Source organism: Uloborus diversus, chromosome 2 (assembly GCF_026930045.1).
Source record: "Uloborus diversus isolate 005 chromosome 2, Udiv.v.3.1, whole genome shotgun sequence".
NCBI classification, from domain to species: Eukaryota; Metazoa; Arthropoda; class Arachnida; order Araneae; family Uloboridae; genus Uloborus; species Uloborus diversus.
Window position 1 is genome coordinate 160,246,570 of NC_072732.1, and position 17,760 is coordinate 160,264,329.

Below are 17,760 nucleotides of genomic sequence, written 5' to 3' on the forward strand. Positions count from 1 at the left end.
TGATTAGGTGAGACCGGAACTTGTATGCGAAGGGGCAAGCATGCAAATCTGCGGTAATTTTCTGGTTTTTTATTTGCCGTCCGAGAACTGAGAAGAGATAAAATGGAGGGAGTGAAGACTAATTCGTGAACGAAAGACCCCCAAGTCACGTTATCGATTTAAAAGAAAAGCATTGGAAGAAATCAAGTTTCATTCACTAGTTTCACACAAAACATGTCAACCATTCGACGTTGTTGATTCAATTGACTTGAGCTCATTGCCCAAGCTTTTGCTTAGCCAATGATTGGACTAGCTGTCTCCACTTACTGATTCCTGCTAAAAGGTCCGAGTCACCTGTCATGTAACCATTTAGATTACACGTTACTGTGAGTATGTTTTCAGTGAGATTTACAACCCAGTATCAGTTGTGTGGGAAATATTTGCTTTTTCACAGTCTAAGCATTTTTTTTAAAAATCCGTAGTTGTTTTCTGCTACATTATATAACAGTGGATTAAATTAACAAAACTTAATCGGGTTGAATATCCCACATTTCGTCACAATGAAGGACGTTTTACTTGAATTTTTGAAGTTTCCACAATATATACCGGTCTTCCCAGCTCAGTCTATAGTCTATTATAGTGACCTGAAATTAAATAGGGTCTGGTGGGGGAAAGTGGTCAATGGGGTAAAGTGGTCACACGTCGAATAACTGGCTATAGTTTGGAAATAAATAACACCTCTTTTAACTTCCATGGGAAACTTTGTTTGTTAGAATTATAAACTGATTGACTGCACAGGAAGCTTCCTACATGTCTCAAGAACTCTTACTGGTTAGCAGTTAGCTGAATTTATTTCAGATAATTTTTTATAACAATTTAAGTAAGATGGGGTAAAGTGGTCATAATATTAGGCTTAACGAATATTGTTCTTCTAATGTCACTTATTTTTTAAGCAGAAGGCAGACACAAATTAAATATTAATTTTACTTAATATGTATTGTTTTTACAGTAAACGGGGTTAAATATATGAGTATATGCGTATATATATACGCATATATGCTCGTGTAGGCACGTGCATAGACGTATTCACACATATGCACAAATAAATACGTATATGGGTAGTTTGCAAGTATTTTTTTTATCCATATAGCTATATATTCTACTATACACGTATATGCTCGCTTATACTCGTATACATACGAGCACTTATATACTCAGGTAGATACTTACATGCAAGCATAAGAAATACAAGCATACAGGGCGAGTTTAAACTCTTGAACAAATCATTAAAAAGTGATAGAGGGGAGGATAAGAAGCAAGAATCATAAGGAACATATGGTCACAAACACAATGCTGACGCGCTACATGCACGCAAAGCCAGAAACTAATGGATGCAAAAAAGGTCACAAATTTATTACACAAAGACAATTGTACACAACATTTTAAGTCTTAAGAAAGTTTTAAAGCGATTGATGAAATTAGCGGCCTGCAGCTGTAATACATGCGTCGCATTCTCGCATTCACAGATCACTCACTGTTGCAATAATGAGACTTTTGAAAAACTTTCATCAGCCGCTGCGCCTTTTTTGCGATGCGTGAATTAGAGCAACTACAGGCGGTAACTTTTAACAACTGCTCTAAATATTTTTTAAAAACTAAAACGTTAAGTAAAATCATCTTTGTGCAACAAATATGTGCCCTGTTCTGCATCCATTAGTTTCTAGCTTTGTGTGCATGTAGCGCGTCAGTGATTATAACTTCCTTTTGATTCTTTGCTTCCTATCCTCCCCTCTCACGGCACTTTGATTTTTGCCCAAGAGCTTACATTCACACTGTAGGCCGACAAGTATATAAGCGTATATTCTAGTGTATACATACATGTACTGGTGTATACACGTAAATGTACGTATATATGTCTCTACAGGTATATTATCGTGTTTACAAGTATACATGCGTATATTCTCGAGCTTCCACATTATATTTCCGTGAGTAGACACGTACAAAGACTCACTGGATATATCAACGAATTAACTCGTGTATACCAGTATATGTATGTATGTACACTTATAAATGCGTATATACATCTACTATATACGTATATACTCAATTATGCAAGTAAGTTCTCGAGATGCAAGTGCATACGCGCATATGATGTTCGTTTATACGCGTATATACTCGTGTAGTATATATACGTGAAACGCATATACACGTGACACGTATGTACTCGTGTAGACACGTATACAATCCTGTAGGTAATTACGTATACATGCTTATACACTCGTATATACACGTATATACTTGAGTAGGCACGTGCATGCATGTATCTGATGTACACATGTATCTACTCATATAGGAACGTGTTTACTCGTGTATAACACGATACGTAAATATTCGTGTGTACACACATGTGCTCGTGAATATACTTGTAATTACAAAAACAACCAAACTATACAAGTATTAAGGTTATTTGTAACGGTTTTGCATCTATTTTTAACTATGACCACTTTACCCCATGCTATGACCACTTTCCCCCACCCCATGGGGTAAAGTGGTCATAAAAACATAGGGAAAAGAATGTGCTATAAAACTACTAAAATCAATATTTTTCTTCCAAAAATTCAATGTACCGTGTTCTTGAATAATGCAATGTAAAATAACAACAAAAAAAGTTGAAGTGTTTAAAGAATTTATTGTATTTATTATCCACCTAATTTGAAAACCTATGATTTTATGACCACTTTACCCCACCAGACCCTACTATATGGAGAATTCAACGAAAAAGTGACTGATATTTTTGAAGCAAAACCATAAGCATTTTGTCACACTCCGCGCAAAATATTCATTATTGTAAATATATTTTCCCTCGTTTATTGTTCTTTTTACCTAAATTTAAAAGTATAGTTGAGAATTCTCAAAATATTTTTTGTCAATTCAAAAAAAAAAAAAAAGGTTAAAGCATGGTAACTAATTGATAAGCTACTTTTGAAAATATCAGTCAGTTACCATGTTTTAACTAATTTTTAAAAAGTACTCAAAAAATATTTTGGGAATTCAATTTTATCTTTAAATTTAGAAAAAAAAAACATCAAAAAAATATATAATACATCAGGTGAAAAGATTTTGAAAATATGTATTTTGCTTAGAATCTGACAAAACGCCAATGGTTTTGCTTCAAAAATGTCAGTCAGTTACTCGTAGAATTGCCCATATACACAGTTTCACTTGATTAATTGTATTTTACGAATAAAATATACTTAAACTCCATGCATTTCGGAATTTCAAAACTTTTGAGTGTTTTTTTTTTTTTTTTGCAGAGAATTCATTAAAGTTTGACCATGGATTCGAAGGAAAGGCAAACATCCGGTTCACAGGCGGAAATGGAAGAATCTATTAGTTTTCAGGGATGACAGTTTTTGCAAATATATGTAAACCTCTAAATTAAGCAGAGTCACATTCAAATGAGCGGAACACGCTCATGAAATCTTTTTATTTCTCCCTTATTCTGGTAGACTCGTCTTAACTGATGTTTGCTAATACCGTATAACCCATGGGAATACTGTAATAGTTATCTAGTGTGTATCATGTACAGTTATAATTCATGTTGTTTTTAGGACTCGAGGTCTTTAATCTTTTCGGGCAGATAAAAATTTGTAATTAAAGTACTTTTTTCATATGTACTTTTGTCATATATCTTATAGCATTAATTTACTTTTGAAGTATGACAGTAAAGTGATCTGAATTTTTGTTTTATGCTACAAATTCGACAAATTCAAACAATTTTACTTATCAAATACAGTTTGTTTTGTAAGATACACATGAACCTGTTATTGGGTGTGTGTGTGTGTGTGTGTGTGTGTGGTTTTTTTTTTTTTTTTTTTTTTCGTGGTGTATGAAAATTTCAGATTAGGGCGTAATTAATAAAATTATTTAAGAAACAAGTGCGAGGTAGTATCTTCAAGTGACCACAGGGGAACCCCGATGAAAAGTCACTATGACCTTCAAAAAGTTTCTTTATTCAGGAAATTTTGTCTGACTATTCGGCAAAGTTATCATCAATTGGTTTATTTTGATTTCGTTTAAAGAAGCAATTCCTCGTTATTTCGTAAGTTTTTGGGTTATTTTCTTCGTGAAACTTTTTTATGCGGTTCCTTTCCACCGCACGAAAACAGGTTTGGTTGTATTTCTTGGTGGCCTGGCAGTAAAACATCTATTTTTCGTTCCAAAAGTTGCAATTTTGATTAAAGCACAAAATTAAATAATACATGTTTTCAATGCATAAATTATCAAATAAAATTTTACTGACGCCATAAAATTTTCACAATTGATTTTTAAAAAGATCCACAGAACACCGTCTTATAAAACATTTTTCATGTTAAAAAATTAATTAAAAATTATCTAAACTTGCGGAAAGTGCATTACTTCTAATTATAAATGTCACATCTCTAAGCGTAGTGTGGTGACAGGTGAAATTAAAACAGAAATTATTTTGCTCGGATTGGCTGACTAAATTAAACTCGGTTTAAATCAACTGATCTGGAAAGAAATTGCCGATATAAATCAAAAGTTACGTTTTTGAATTAAAGAAGAAAATGTCATTGAATATAATTGTATTTTAAGTGAAGCTAATGTTGAATGTACACATTTTTAAATCAAGTAACACATACATCAGTCAAGAATCAAACTATTATCGAGAAAAATTGCTTATTCCCTTCTGTTACAACCTTCTCCATACACTGTTCCAACCTAACCACACCATGGGCTGTGTGCAAACAGTTTGTAGATAGGTACATTTAAGTGAATTATTTTCTTGAATATGAACTTGAAAAATAATTTTTTTTTTTTTTTTGAAAATTCTGCTGTAATTTATAGCTCTAAAGTGGGTCGACCAATATCTTAAATTATATAAGTTACCTATCAAAGAGTAAAAAACGTTCCAACATGCTTTGCGCTCCCCTAATTTACTAAGTAAGAATAACGCATCGTTTGAGACTATACAAAAACTCATTTAAATATTCGGACCGTTTTGGTACAACCTTTCTTCTCGCGACAAAGAAAAGAAAATATAATATATTAGTTCTTAGCGTCTTTCGTTGCAGTTTAATAATTTACATTCAAATATTTCATAGAGTTGCGAAAAATGTAATGTTATGAATATGAAATGTCCATTGAAAAAGAAAATACTATCAAGAGTTATTTATTTAAAAGGCAAAAAAAAAAACTGATATAATGAAGTCAGTAGCTGTTCATAAATGATATCCCAACTTTTACCCCTCCACCCCAAACTTTGTCTAAAAGTGTCACACTACACCTAATTCCCACACTTTATCTTGTCACATGACACGCAATTTTTCATAAACATTATGTTATTAAAAAATATATGATTCTACTTTTTACTTCCAGTCTCAGTCTCGTTACAAACTATTAATTTCGTAAACATTATTTTCAAAATCATTAGTGGATAAACCCTAATATCTACACCAAAGTTGCAATCATACATCTTTGGCTTCAAATTTATTTTTTGTTTTGTAAATAAAGCACATGCATTCATTTTCGGAATGTTAAAAGTACATTTATAATTTATCAGCCTTCAATGTTTCATACACATTCAATTAAATGCATTATGAAAGGGAAAAAAGAAGACTCGCAGGGGTGAAGAACGTTATCCGAAGAAATGCATGGAACCGCCTAGATATGTTCTATTTATCACTTGACCCGAGTTCACCTGTCATGGAGCATATTGCTTCTTATTCGTCAAATAAATCCCCCTATTTTCGTATGGAAATGCTTTCCGGTTTTATGAATATATTGTCATATACGGCTTATTTCGTCGGCATCTGAGGAAAAATAAACTTTCAATTTAGTGTGATGACAAAATCAAACAATGAAAAAACTTTAATACTATAAGGGTATTAGAATATTTTGAATTAATTTTTTATAAGATCTGTATTGAGTACTGGAGATGATCTAGCTGTACATTTTGAAAGAAACCTCCAAAATTTTCCTTTATTTTCAATAAGTGTGATCAAGTGTACAATAAAGCAGAAGATTGCAGGGAACATAGGGGAACTGTCATGTTTCTGTTTGAATTGAGTTTAATATGGTAACACTGACTATTAGAAGAGCAGAATTTGTTACACTATTTAAATCGCAGAAAAGAAAAATGATCAATGTGAAAAATAGCCTAAATGTTTGCTTAATAATTAAGATACGCTGGTATTTTAAACTTTTAACCACCATTGACTTCAATCGCCTTTCTTCCCTATGATCTTTGCTTATCTTTACTAATAATAAAGCTCGAAGTCTCTATGTCTGGATATCTGGAACTCTCTCTGTCTAGATCTCTTAGCCCAGTCAATAAAAGTTTCGTGTCGCAACTAATTTAGGGAAAGCTAATTTATTGCAGGTTGTTAATACATAAAGTATACACTAAAAAAATACAAAGTCCCGACCCCCAACCCTCTTGCTTTCTCCCCCACCCTCTCCGAAACATTGGCAGAGCAGTACTATGATTATAAGCTTTTCGTGTTGCAACTACTTAAAAGAAAGCTGAGTTTTGGCAGGATGTTAGTACATAATGTATTCTTGAAAAAAGTACAAAGTTCCGACCCCGACCACTCTTGCTTTCCCCCACCCCCCACCCCCTTCGAAACATTGCCAGAGCAGTACTATGATTGCACGCTTTTCGTGTCGCAACTAATTAAGGGAAAGCTGAATTTTGGCAGGATGTTAGTACGTAATGTATTCCTTAAAAAAGTACAAAGTACCGATCCCCACCCCTCTTGCTTTCCTCCCCTTCCCCTCCGAAGCATTGCAAGAGCAGTACTATAATTTGGAGATAGCGGATGTTTTTAAAGACGTTAGTACAAAAAGTATGCACTAAAATAAGACAAAGTCCCGACCCCCACCCCTCTTTCTCTCCCCCTTCCGAAACGTTGCAAGAGCAGTACTATGATTATACGCTTTTCGTGTCCCAACTGAATAGGCGAAAGCTGATTTTTTTTTTTCAAGATGTTAGTATACAAAGTATACACTAAAAAACACAAAGTTCCTATCCCTATTGCTTCCACCCCCGCCCCGTCCGAAACATTGCAAGAGCAGTATTATGATTATACGCTTACAGCTCGAAAACTAATGATGATACCGGAATTCCTTTTTCTTATTTCACTTCTTACAATATTATAAACCAGTGGTGCCCAACCTACGGCCCAGGGGCCACATCCGGGCCATGAAACTGATCAGTGTGAACCGTTGTTTAGCAAAATGTTACAACTCGAGGACTATGTTGTAACTGGTTTCTGAAAATCAGGTTGTATTCAACAACAACGGCAGAAAAAAAAGGCATCAAGTTATTATAACTACATTTTTTTTTAATATAAGGGGTCATCCAACAGTTTGTTGGCTTGGTCTGAAATATTGTTAAATGCATTCCACTACAGTGTTCACACATAGACGTACAATCGAACCCAGTTTTACGACAGCTATATTTTGTAACACAATTTTTTACAGTTGCAAGATATGAGTAGGAAAATTTCACTTGGAGTAGAGGTAATTTTCATGATCTTAGAAATCAGTCTGTTGCTTGAAATATATTTCCAAACCCATTCCTCTGTTGGAAATTTAAAACCTAACCAAGTTTGAATAAAAGTTTGTGAAAAGCAAGTAATCGCAAAATTGTCCCTAAAATCCACTTTTAATTTATCAAAACTTCCACCAACTTCAGACGTCACTCGTCAAAATCTTTTTAAGGTTTCCACCAAAGTTTTCAGGGTAAACACCAGATTCAAACTTGGTTAGGTTTTAAATGTCCCCCAGAAGAGTGGGGTTGGCACTATACTTCATGCAACAGGCTGATTCCTAAGTTCATGAAGATTTCCTCTGCTTCAATTGAACTTCTCCAATTAATACCTTGCAATTGAAAACATTATGTGTTTCAAACTGTTCTGTCGTAAAGCTAGGTTCGATTGCAGGTCCATGTGTGGACACTGTAGTGGAATGCACTGTAACAATATTTCGCACCAAACCAACGAAATATTAGAAGATGGCCCCTTATATAAGACTTAAAATTATAACCAAAAGTAATATTAAACGTCAATATCATCCGCTGCGAGAAAATAATATCTGTTAAAATACATTGTTCCTGATTTATTTAAAGCTTAAATATTTAGCCAAGCATTAACATTATTTTGCAAACTATCGCCCACGCAAACGAATTATAAACTTTTGTAACAAATAATTGCATTATGGCAGTAAAAACTTTAAGTGAAAGTCATTGTTGATCTATTTCAAGAAAATGATTATTATCATATTATCTATAAATTTTGTTCGAACATTTCTTTCCAAGACGTAATGATAAAAAGCTATTAATTTATTGAAGTTACTTTTTGGTTTTTGTTGTGAGTTTTCTGCATATGATTCAGTTGGTAAAATGGTGAAATTGAGCTATCCACATAAAAAGTGTATGTTTCAGAATTTGTGTATAACAGTGGTCCCCAACAATGTTTTCAGAAACCAATTTCCTAATATTTGGCTAACAATTTGTAACCTTGTCGTTAATCGTGCTCTTCGAGTTGTAACATTTTACAAAACAACGGGCAACACGATCAGCTTCGCGGGCCGGAAACGGCACCTGGGCCTTAGGTTGGGCACCACTGGTTTACAATATTTTTAGAAGTGAAATAAAAAAAGGAACATTCCGGTAACATTATAAATTTTCAAGCTGTACGCGTATAATCATAGTACTGAACTGATCAGTGTGTAATGTTTCGGAAGGAGAGTGGGGGGGGGGGGAGAAGCAAGAGGGGTTGGGTCGGGACTGTCAAGATTTTAGTGTACACTTTATGTATTAACATAGTGCAAAAATTCAGCTTTATCTTAATTAGTTGCGAAAAGAAAAGCGTATAATCATAGTACTGCTCTTGATGGTCTAAGTGTTTTGGAGAGGGTGGGGAGGAAAGCGGCACTTTGCGTTTTTTTAGCGTTTTCTTTATTTACTAACCCCCTGCCAAAATTCAGCTTTCTCTTAATTAGTTGCGACACGAAAAGAGTATAATCATAATACTGCTCTTGCAGTGTTTTGGAGCAGGGGGGAGGGGGCAAGAGGTGGGGGGTCGGGACATTGCGGTTTTTTTAGTGTATACTTTATGTACTAACATCCTGCCAAAATTCAGCTTTCCTCTAATTAGTTGCGACACAAAAAGTGTATAATCATAGTACTGCTATTGCAATGTTTCAGAGGGGGTGAGGGGAAAGCAAGAGGGGTAGGGGGTCGGGACTTTGATTTTTCAGTGTATAATTCATGTACTAACATCCTGCCAAAATTCAGATTTCTCCTAATTAGTTGCGACACGAAAAGCGTATAATCATAGTACTGCTATTGCAATGTTTTGGAGGGGGTGGGGGGAAAGAAAGAGAGGTGGGGGTCGAGACTTTGTGGCTTTTTAGTGTGTATTTTATGTACTAACATCCTGCCAAAATTCAGCTTTCCCCTAATTAATTACCACTCGAAAAGCGTATAATCATAGTACTGCTCTTGCAATGTTTCGGAGGGAGAGGGGGAAAGCAAGAGGGGTGGGGGTCTGGACTTTGTATTTTTTTAGTGTATACTTTATTTGTTAACATCCTGCAAAAATTCAGCTTTCCCTAAATTAGTTGCGACAAAGCATATTTTTTTTACCTTCATTGACTCGGCTATCTTTGAAGCGAATAGCGCCTAGACTGTTCGGTCGATTTTCATGAAATTTAACACAGAATTAGTTTATAGCATGGGGGTGTGTATCTCGAAACGATTTTTCGAAAACTCGATTTTTTTTTTTTTTTTGTATTCCAATTTTGAGAACATTTTACTGAGCAAATTATCACAACGTGATCGAGTCAATTACCAACTTTCATAACGTGGAACCGTAACATGGGCGAGCAAATGAAAATAACAAATTGGCAAGAAATTCATCATCCATTATCTGTAAATATACAGGCGAATCAAATGCCCTTTTAATTTTCAACTACGGGCAAGGCCGTGCGGGTACCGCTAGTAAGTAATAGAAGTCAAAAGTAAGATTAGGAAACAAGATTAAATAATTGTATATAAATTAAATAATACATACTTTTTGAAAATAAAGAACAAGATTTTTGTTAAATTTTAAAAATTGAAATCTCTTGCTACTAAAATTTTATTTCAGCAACTTACATTTCATTTATTCGCAGAGGTCACAAAAACCATGGGATAACGGCCGCATTGTTGACAAGAGCCTTTCAGATGAGTAAAATTGGTCAAAAAAAACTGTTTTCTTTTTATTATATTTCTAAAAATTAGACTTTTAACTGAACCTTTTGCTATTTTTTTTTTGTTTGTTTAGGTGAAAAATTGACGAAATTATGACACTTTTTGTAGTAGCCACGCCCCTTTGTCTACCTTTTTGACTCTCCTTCCAGCTGTCAAATAAGGTTCTGTTTCACGCTGATTTGAAGTAAATTAGTTTTATTTTTCTTTTTGAATCCCTAGAATGAATCATAAGACAGTAAATGTGTATTTCCTCAAAACATCATTTTTGGCATGTTTACAAATTTCAAACTGTTCCACTGTAATGAATTATTATTTAAATTCTCTAAAAAATTCATGGAAAGTACTTGAGAGGGTTCTTAACATTTTGATGGGAAAGATTTTTCTGTTTTGTTAGCTATGCATAAAATATTTGTTAAATTTTATTGAAGTATGGACATATTTTACCGACAATGTCTACTTTTTTGGTGCTTTTCCTCCAATTTTTATTTTTACCACAACATTTTGAAAAAGTAGGGTCTGGTGGGGGAAAGTGGTCAATGGGGTAAAGTGGTCATAATTCAAATAAATGGCTATACCTTGGAAATAAATGTTCGAATGAATGTGAGAATTTTATTTTAGGGTAGTGCAGTTAGAAACTACATTTTGATCACAAAATTTTACAATTGGCAAAATTTTATTTGGTAAAAAAAAATATTTTGTGTGATTGTGAAATTTTTAAAAATCTAAACACCTTTTTTAACTTTCTTGGGAAATTTTGTTTGTTAGAATTATGAACAGTTTGACTGCGTAGGAAGCTTTCTACATGTCTCATGAACTCTTACTCATTAGCAGTTAGCTGAATCTATTTTGAATAATTTTTTAGAGCAATTTAAGTAAGATGGGGTAAAGTGGTCATAATATTAGACTTAACGAATATTGTTCTTCTAAAGTCACTTAATCTTTAAGTATAAGGCAGATATAAATTAAATATTAATTTCACTTAACATGTATTGCTTTTACAGTAAACAGGGTTAGATATATGAATATATGCGCATGCATACGCATATACTCGTGTAGGCACGTATATATACGTATTCACATAAATGCAACAATAAACACGTATTTGGGTATCTCGTTCTATTTTTTATCTATACAGATATACATTCGACTATACACGTATATACCCGCTTATACTCGTATATATACGAACACTTATATACTCAGGTAGACATGACGTACATACGCGTACGTACTCGAGCAGACACTTACATACTAGCATATGATATACATGTATGGAGGGTGAGTTTAAACTCTTAGGCAACTTTTTAAAAGGTGTTAGAGAGGAGGATAAGAAGTAAGAATCATAAGAAACATATGGTTTAAAACACAGCGCTGACGCGCTGCATGCACGCAAACCCAGAAACTAATGGATGTAAAACATGTCACAAATTTATTACAAAAAGACAATTTTACACATCGACTTAAGAAAGTTTTAAAGTTATTAATGAAATTTGTGGCCGGCATCTGTAATACATGTGTCGCAATCTCTCTGTTGCAATTACGAGACTTTTGGAAAACTTTCAGCAGTCGCTGCGCCTTTGTTGCGATGCGTGTATTAGAGCTACTACAGGCCTTACTTTTTAATAACTGCTCTAAATATTTCTTAAAAACTAAAATATCGGGTAAAATTATTTTAGGGCAACAAATTTATGACCTGTTTTCATTCCAGCAATTTGTGTGCATGTAGCGCGTCAACGACCATAAGTTCCTTATGATGCTTTGCTTCTTATCCTCCCCTTTCACATCACTTAGATTTTGCCCAAGATTTCGGATTAACTCTGTAAGCATACATGTATATTAGCGGACATACTCGTAGATATACGTGGATACATGTACTGGTTTTTACACGTAAATTTACGTATATACGTCTAACAGGGATAGAATCGTGTTTACACATAAACATACGTATATACTCTTGCTTCCATATATATACACATGAGTAGACACGTACCAAACAAGCACTGGATATATCCTCGAATTAACTCGTGTATACTCGTATTTGTATGTATGCATCTACACTTTTGTATGCTTATATGCGTCGACTATACACGTATATACTCAGAAACTCAGGTATGCAAGTATATACTCGAGATACAATTGCAAACATGCAATTGTATCTCGCACATGCACCGTACATGCACCGTAATACGCGTATATACTCGCATATACACGTGACTCGTACATACTCGTGTAGACACGTATACACTTCTGTAGGCAATCATGTATACATGCTTATATACTCGTGTATACACGTACTTAAGTCAACACGTGCATGCATGTATCTGATGTATACATGTATCAATTCATATATGAACACGTTTACTCATGTTTACACGACGCGAATATACTCGTGCATACCTGCATATACTCGCACATATACTTGTAACTATAAAAATAACCAAAATATACAAATATTAGGGTTATTTGTAACAGTTTTGCTGCTATTTTTAACTATGACCACTTTACCCCATGCTATGACCACTTTCCCCCACCCCATGGGGTAAAGTGGTCATAAATACAAAGGGAAATGAAAGTGTTATAAAACTACTTAAATCAATATTTTTTTCCTGAAATTTAATGTACCGTGTTCTTTAATAATGCAATGTAAAGTAATAACAAAAAAAGTTGAAGTGTTTAAAGAATTTATTGTATTTATTATCCACCTAAGTTGAAAACCTACGATTTTATGACCACTTTACCCCACCAGACCCTACTTTCGACATTTTTTGTTGTTGTTGTTTTATGTATGATATTTTGCTGATATTTTGTCATTTTGATGAAATTTCAGGCGCGAGTCGTAATATGAAAAAAGCGTTAAGAATTCAAATTTTAAATTCGAGAAAAAAATTAAATTTTAAAATATTTTTATGAAATTTTGTTTGTGTAAGTATTAACAACATGTAACTATTCTGCAAATTTTAATGAAATTCGTTGAAAATTACTGTAAAAAAATGACAGTCCCTTGTCACCTTAAGAAAAATAGCAGACTTCGAACTAAGAATGGTAGTTGCATTTAGTCACGTGCAATAATGGACCATGCAGTGGCCGATTGCCTGTGCTGATAACGGAATGTCCTTTCCACCATTTAATGGTTCTTGAAAATATAACTATTGCAAATGGTTATATTTTTAAAATATATACTATATAACTCATATTACGAGTTAAAACTATTATTCTGATAAGAATACAATATTAGTACGTATTCGTAGTAAAGTTTTAAAAGTGAGATGCATTACTGATGTATGATAACATTTACTTAACATATTAATTTGATAGCAGTTATCAAATTAATATCAGCTAAATATAATCATCATAGCAATTGATGTTTCTCAACAGTTACAAGCACTTCACCAACTAACACATAAGAAACTAACCGACGCGTTATCAGAATTGTACTTCATTACAATATCATATACAATTAAGCTCAGCGTGAAACGTGGTTTAGCTGAAAAGATTTTCTGATCGATGCAAAAAAATTCTTATCACTAAGCTCAAAACTGATCATTTTTGTGACACGCAGGAAGCTCTCATTGAATGTTATATATATAAAAAAAAGATTGATTGGTCAATATGTAAATGTAGGGCATACACCGGTTAACGTTCCTCGAAAGGTATCTTGTAGAAAGTTAAGAATACAAACACTTTAGCAAACAACGCATAATCTTACGAACAATCAACGCGATATTATAATTACACTCTATTACATAGGGGTTCTGAAACTCAGTCCCAAGGCATCCTGGGATGCCGTAGGAAAAAGCGAAGGGTGCCACGAAGGTCTCATGATATCAATACATGTATATGCACAAAATAAATCTATGTAGACTATTAAAGGCTATTCCCCATTTTTTGATGCAGCATAACAAAAATCCGCGGGATCGTGATTTCGTTGTCACCAAAAAGCCTAACTAAAGATGAAGCGTCAGCAACAAGCATAATATTTAAATAACCAGGCAACATTGTGTCAAAAGTTATTGTTATTACAGATGAGTGATGTCAAAACTACCTGCTCTCGTTGAAGTAATCCTTGCCCAGAGTTAGCCTTATTTAGGGACCCATGTTCCTAGCAAGGCCAAGCCGCCTTTCTTTGTTGAAACTGCTGTAAAACATATTTGAAATTTAAATGTTGACTTGGTTTTATTTATTTTCTTATTTTTTATGAGTCATCTGATGAATGCGTAACAACTGGAGTCAATTCCATCATAAATGAGCAAGAGATTGAGTTATGAAGCTTAGGGTGGCCTTATTCGATGCCTTTACCTCAGATAATAAAGACTAGGGTGGTTTGAGAAAACTGTAATTCTTTTAAGGGTGCCGCGAGTCGAAAATGTTTGGGAACCACTGCTCTATCACAATGTCTAATACAGTTTTGTTCAGAATGAATCGCGGGCTAGCGATAATGCTTTTACGGTCAAAAGTTCCGGGCTCTAATCTCGAGGTAGTTGATTTTTGTGACGCGCAAGCAACTCTTATCGAACTCTATAACTTGGTTCTCTCGAGCTCACTTCGTAAACGTCGAGTATAACCCATTTAAAATTCCACGAATACCAGAATCTCTCCAAAGTGCTAGGCAGAATGTCACGAAGTAAACTTTGTTTGGTACATCTTAACCAGCTAAGGCTTTGAAACCATTATATACAAAGCAAACAAGTAAACTCACAGTTATTAACTGCAATCTGGTCACGATAGTTTTCACTAGATCTCACTTGAGATTTTTTTTCTGCTTATAAACTTATTTTGTTTAACGCGCTTGTATTTTAACAAATATTGAGATTTTAATTTTCAGACACCACAAGTTGCAGCAATTTTGTTTATATTTCATTCATGAATGTTTAATACATAATAACATATTACATTTCTCTATCCCTTCCCAGAATAAATGAACTATTCATAAAAGCACATTATAATGCGAATTTCAAAACAAAAACAAACTATAACAAAAACAATTTGTGAACAATCCGATAAAAGCACTATTTTACTTAACTTTAGCCTCAAGTGGATTTTTCCAATGTACATTTTTGAGTATTCTCGAAAACAATTTTAACTAATTCAGGAATTAAACGACATCTTTTGCATTATGCATTTATACAAATTTACCCCAAAGATACATTTATTGAGGACATTTTGTTAAAATAAATATGAATGAAGTAAACAGGTGTTCTAGCAAGGATAACTAGAATTATGACGCATAAACGAACTCGTTGACAAATGCAAACATTAGTTATTTAAATTCATGCTTAATGGCGTGCACTATTTGCTAAATGTTTGACTCCATCCAACGAGAGTAAACCTAATAAATATGAATGAACGACCTTATTTAAACATGATATTAAATTATTTTAGAGAAAGTAACAGAATAATAAACAAATACCAAACAATGCAAAGCAAATAAACCATAAAAGGAATAATTTCCAAACACTTAAGCTGTCTCAAGCACCGTAAATTATCGAAAGGAAAAGATTTAGAACAGTTTTATTTCATGATTATGGTAATTTTAGAATCTTTTCTTACGCTAATGGTTGCAATTTCAGCTACTGCGGAAGCATTTATTTTTATTTTTTACCAAAAAACACTATCATTTTGAGAGATCTTTGTCGGTTTAGTAAATGTGGTGGAAATTTAGGAATTTTGATGTCCTACTTTTTTTGCCCGTGAATATCATAGAATAAATCAAATGTTAAATTAATGGAAATTGCACATGTTTTACTACCTAAGTGTTGACAATTTTAGTTAAATTTATGTTTTTGAAGATTGGATAACCAAATATGCAGCCAGTCAAAAAAGAAACGAAGTTGTACTGTTGTCGAATATCTGCTTCTGAAAATTTTATCCTTGTAATGTAGGCAAACATAATTTTTAAAAAATAATAAAATCATAAAAATCAAAGTGCAAATGTAAAATGCCGTTCATAGATACTTTGAGGCTGTTTAATCAACAAAAAGAATAATATGCACTCTTCCTGGAAGTTTATCCTTTTCTTTTAGACTTCACTGTATTTGTGATGATTTTGCCAAAATGAGGAAAATTGTTATGAAAAGCTATCGTATAAACATTGGAAATATTTTTTATCCATTATTTGCTTTATTTAACAAAATTAAATAACTTATTAATGCTTTATTATTCGAGAAATTATATTTAAATTCAAATATTCTGGAGAAATCCTCTTTTTATGTATTCTTTAAAAAATAGAGTTAATTCTTAAGGTACAGATTTTAAAATTTTACTAAATATGCTTAAAACGATCTGTAAAGGATTGACTTACGGTAAGTGGAGATGAGGAAATATATGGGGATGTGAATTAAGATTAAATGAAACGTATGTCTAGCAAAAACACTGAAAAACAAAACTATTATTTAAAAAAATGTTCTTGGCATTTAATATTTGATGGTTGTATTGGCAATGAACCTTGAAAAATACTCGCATGTAAAAGGTAATTATTTAATCATTGTCGTAAATATCTGCTGCTACAAGTGCATGTTATAGCATATCTTCTAATGCATGTCAATATAATAATATTTTTTGTATATTTTGTTTAATTTTTTAGGACAATTAAGACTTCTGATTTTATTATGGTGTTTAATACCTTTCACTTCACTTGGACGAAAAAGAAATGGTCAGCTTTGTAACGTACAGAATAAAGTGATGTGTATTATTTTAAATAGAATGAAGTGAAAAACGTGATATGAAATTAAAAGAAGTACTTGAAATGAAGTGAAAAAAAAGTATGGTGAAAATATTATTATTATTATTATTATTATTATTTTTGAATGAGATGGTTCCCTAGAATAAAGTGAAGACATTTAGTACACTCTCAAGATTCTCGCTCACTCCCCCTTTCGTTTTTAATGATGTGAATCACTTAGCATTAAAAGAATAGTTTTGAGTATAATTGAAATAAAAGGGAAACATAACTTTTATTGCATGAAGTGAATTACTTAGAATAGAGTGAAGAATTTACGTAGACTGAAAACGATCACTTTTGTGTTATGAAGATCATTGCTTACCGTATGATGAATCAATTTTAGTACAATAAAAATAATCCCTTTTACTGATTGAAGTAAATTTCTTTTTCCCTTAGAATAAATTGTTTTACTCTTGTAAAATATAGCAAATATATTTTCCTTCAGTTGGGAATAAATTTGAGTTTGGGAAAAAAGGTGAATAATTTTCTCAAAATAAATAACGTTTCACGAAATACGTTGATCCAATACCATGTAAGGTAAACACACCATTAGTGGCCAGTGTTTAGTAGTGCTTCAGTAGTGGTTACTTCAAGGTTTATATTTGAAAAAATAAGATTCCAGGTTTCTAATGGATTTAAACGTGCAGAAGGTGATACCTCCTGCACGTTTGATGCACTTTTTAATCCATTGGAAAACCTGGAATCCTGTTTTTTTTTTTTTTTTTTTTTTTTTTTTAATATAGCTCTTAAGTGGCCACTTCAGAATCACCGACCATTACTTGGT